Raw genomic sequence first — 4,672 nt, forward strand, 5'->3', positions numbered from 1 at the left:
GAAAGAAAGAAAGAAAGAAAGAAAGAAAGAAAGAAAGAAAGAAAGAAGGAAAGAAAGAACCCTGTATCACATAGGCACAGTCAAGTAAAACAAATAATATAGCCAAAAATACATTTCTTATTGTGCATAGTACATCCCCCTGTCATGAGTTGTGCAGTATTCTTCATCAATCCTCTAGAATATTGTTTTGTCATTTAGTTAATTAAAGTTCTTAAGTCTTTCAAAATTGTTCATTTCTTTGTCATTGAACTCATATGCTGCAATTTGTTCAAATATTCTCCAATCGATGGTCATCTTTTTCATCTGCAGATTTTTTGCCACAAGAAAAAGAGCTGCTATGAAGGACCTTCTCCTCTTTTTTCATTGTCTTTGGGGTATAAGCCTAGCAATTGTATAACTAGGTCAAAGGGCACATATATTATTAAATAATTTTTGTGCATAATTCAAAATAGTCTTTGAGGACAGCTGGAGCAATTCATAGCTTCACCAACAGAGCATCAATGTACATGATTTCCCGCTACTCCTTCAACATTTGTCACTTTCATTTATTTATTTTTGTCATTTTATCAATCTAATGGGTAAAGTGGAACCTCAGTATTGCTTCAATTTGCATTTCTCTATTAGTGGTTTGTAACCTTTTTTTTCCTACAGCTATAGGTAGTCTGGGTTTCTTCCTTTGAGAGCTACCTATTCATATGCTTAGACTATTTGCCATTTAGAGGAATGGCTTTTGTTTTTATAAATTTGCATTAGCTCCTTTATCAGACCTTTCTCAGAGAAACTTATTGAAAAGATTTTTTTCCCCTTATGTTGGATTTGTTTGTGCAAAAAGGTTTTATTTTATGTAATCAGAATTGTCTCTATCCTGTGTTCGGTCACGAGCTGTTTCCCTCTTCATAAATCTGAAAGGTAATTTCTTCCTTGCTTCTCTAATTTGTTTATGATGTGTCTTTTTATATCTAGGTCATGTATACATTTGGAGCTTATCTTAGTATAAGGAATTGGTTTAAACCTAATCTGTTGTATTCTTTTATAGTTTCCTCAGCAATATTTATCAAGTATTGAGTTTTTAGTCCAATAAGATCTTTGTGTTTATTGAACACTAGATAACTAAGTTCATTTTCTTCTATGTGTTCTGTACTCTGTTCCACTAATTGAGCTCTTTATTTTTTAAAAATCTAATACAAAATTATTTTGATAATTACTGCTTTGTACTATGTACTTTAATGTCTATAATACTTTGCTCTTTCCTGCTTATTTTTTTTTCATTATTTTCCTTGTTCTTTTTTGGGTCTCTCTGTCTCTCTGTCTGTCTCTGTCTCTGTCTCTCTCCTTCTCCCTCTTTCTCTCCTCTCTCATTAAAAAAAAAATTCACCTATGGATTGCTTTTGGTGCATCCCCAGAACTTCATATCTTGTCTCATTATTGTCATTATCATTAGCAAAATAATCAGTTGTTTCCATGATTTGTTTTTTTTTAACCTACCAATTCTTTAGAATTGTTATTTAGTCTGTAGTTTATTTTTTACTGCTTTTCTCAGTGACCTTTAATACTATTTTTGTTGCATTGTGGTGAGTAAAGGATGCTTGATTTTTCTGCTTTCTGTATTTGTTTGTAAGGTTTCTATGCTCTGCTACAATAAAAATGCCATGTACCACTGGGAAAAATGGATACATCTTTCTATTCCTATTCATGAATGTCCCAAAGTCTATAATATATCTGACTTTTCTCTATTCAGTTCTTCAACTTCTTTTTTTTCTCTTGTTTCTTTTTGTTAGATTTATTTGGAGTTGATTGGGATACATTAAGGTCTCCCACTCTTATAATTTTACAATTATATACAGTTTATAATTCACTGAGCTTTCCTTTAAGCATTTCTATGCTGTTTAATTTGTTACATATAATTTAAGTGTTGAAACTAATTCATTCAGCCAAATGTAGTTTTCTTGTTTATCTCTTTTAATTAAATTTTTGTTATTGTTGCCTTGTCTGAAATTATATTCTCTAGCCTTGCTTTTTTGAGTTTAACTGAGGCATAATAGATTTTGCTCTATCTCCTTATTTTTAACTCTGAGTCTTTAAGTTTCAAATATGTTTCATGTAAATACCATATTATTGGATTCTGCTTTCTAATTCATTTTATCATCTTCCATTTTAGAGGTGAATCCATTCACATTCATAGTTATGATAGTTAATTGTGTATTTCTTCTCTTTATTCCCCACTACATCTGTATTACAAGTTCTTATTCCTTCTTTATTTACTTTTAACCTCCTTTTTCACAATTCATTCTCTAAGTTCAAAGTTTGACTTTTGACTAATCCCTCTCTGAACTTAGCCTCCTCTTATATTCCCCTTTCCCTCCTTCCTATCCCTATTGAGTTTAATCTATTTCTGCACCAAACTCTTTGTATGTATATGTATTTGCGAGTGTGTTCTGCTCTTATTTTACTAGTTTAGATGAAAGTGATTTTTTTAGTTTACCTAGATTATTCTTTTAAATGATTTAATTTTAATTATTTTTTTTACTTATTTCATGAAATATTTCCCAATTATATATAAAATTTTTTGAATAATCATTTAAAAAATTTTGAGTTCCAAATTCTCTTCTTCTCTCTTCCCCCTCCACACTTCTGGAAAAGGCAAACAATTTTGATTATACATATGAAGTCATGCAAAATATATTTGCATATTAGCCATGTTACAGAAGAAAATACAAACAAAATAAAACAATAAACATTTTTAAAAGTCAAAAAAAGCATATGCTTATATCAGTATTCAGAGTTCATCTCTTCTCTCTCTGGAGGTGGTTAGCCTTTTTAATCATGAGTCCTTTGGAATTGTCTTGAATCATTGTCTTGATCAGAGTAGCTAGTCTTTTACATTTGATCATCCTTACAATATTGCTGTTACTATATAGAATGTTCTCCTGGTTCTGCTCACTTCATCATATCAGTTCATCTAAGTCTTCCCAGAATTTTTCTGAAACCATCCTGTTTGTCATTTCTTATAGCACAATAGTATTTCATCACAATCACATATCACAACTTGTTCAGTCATGCCCCAATTGATGGGCATCCCCTCAATTTCCAATTCTTTTCCACCATAAAAGCAGTTGCTATAAATATTTTTGTACAAATAGGTTCTTTTTCCTTTTTTTTGATCTCTTTGGGATACAGAATTAGTAGTGGTAGAAAGTGAAATTCAAATGAAACCCATTACCTCTACCCTTCCATGTTTGTATAGCCTTCTACTTGTGCACCATGGCTATGTAAAATAATATGTTTCCCTATACTTCCCCTCTACCAATGTGCCCTCTCCACAACTTATTGTCTTAGAATGCTACCTAGAGCACTGAGAAGTTACTATACTTGCTCAAAGTCATCCAGCCAATGTGCAGATGGGACTTAAACCTGGATGTACAAAAGCCACCAGTATGGAAGATTAGAATGTTGACATCATGGTGCCTTCTCAGACTGTGGATCCTAGAGGAAATGACCTAGGGTGGGCAACTGGGTTCCTTCGGGTTGATGGAGGTTGGGCTGGTAAAAAATCATAGCAGAAACATTAAATGAGAATTGTAGGCAGAATCACTATTAACCAGAAGTTATTAACTCTGAAGTTTCTGACTTTCTCATCTCTTTGCCCAGGGAACTGAGCAGAGACAGTGATTGCTGGACACAGCCCAGAACTTAAAGCCAGTATTCACGCCAGGATGGTGCTTGAGGACATGTCTTTATCTTAGCTCTACTCCGCCCCCAGAAAATACTAGAACTGCCCTTGAGTTAGTTCTAAGGCTAGATTATAAAAGGCCAGAATTGATGGAGAGACTCAGGGGACCTTACAGAATTACAGTCTCAAATTGTCCAAACCCATATCTGAACAGGAATCCCCTTTACAGCCTCCATGATGAAGGATTATCCAGCCTGTGCTTGAAGACTTCTTGTAACATGTAGCTATATATATTGGGAAAAGGAGTGTCTTGAACAGAGAGTTAGAAAACCTGGGGGCTGGTTCCAAAGGAAAATGATTAGAATGACCCCTGAGGTCCCTTGCAAACTTCTAGGAATTAGAGGCAAGAAAGGCATCATGGATGTGGCTTTTTTTTTAAGATCATGTCTCCCCATTTCACCCAACCTGGAAGTGGAGGGGTTACTTATCGTTTTGATCCCCTGATAGCACTAATTGATATGTGAGCGTTTATCTGCTCTGTTACTAACTTGTTACTATGTTGGTCACCTTCCCATCCTTTCTCTCACGCCTTCCCCCACTCCCAGAGTTTTGCCAGTTTTGTCTAGTGCAGACACCTGATTGGTATAGCCTATTTCAGCAGCTCAGAACTCCTGATCTAAGGAGATCCACCAGCCTCAGCCTGTTTTGGTAGCTAGAATTACAGGCATGCACCACTATGGTAGTGGCTTTTTTTAATAGCTAGCTATTGAAGGTGAAAAGAAGAGAAAGTGCTCTGGTGAGGATTTTGTTCTTGCCAGAAATAGTTTTGTTTATGGCATTACCCAGAAAGCCTGGGTAATTCATGAGGAGAACAGAGAATGGAGGGCCCTCACTGGAGCCTGAACATGTGAGAAGACTCTCAGGGGAATTTTAGACTAAGCACTGGCTCAGTCTTGTCCTTCTGACTCCAGAGTCTTGTAAACACTTCCCTAGTTGATTAAA

The sequence above is a fragment of the Vombatus ursinus genome, unplaced genomic scaffold (assembly GCF_900497805.2).
Source record: "Vombatus ursinus unplaced genomic scaffold, bare-nosed wombat genome assembly UNPS02007284.1, whole genome shotgun sequence".
Taxonomy (NCBI): Eukaryota; Metazoa; Chordata; class Mammalia; order Diprotodontia; family Vombatidae; genus Vombatus; species Vombatus ursinus.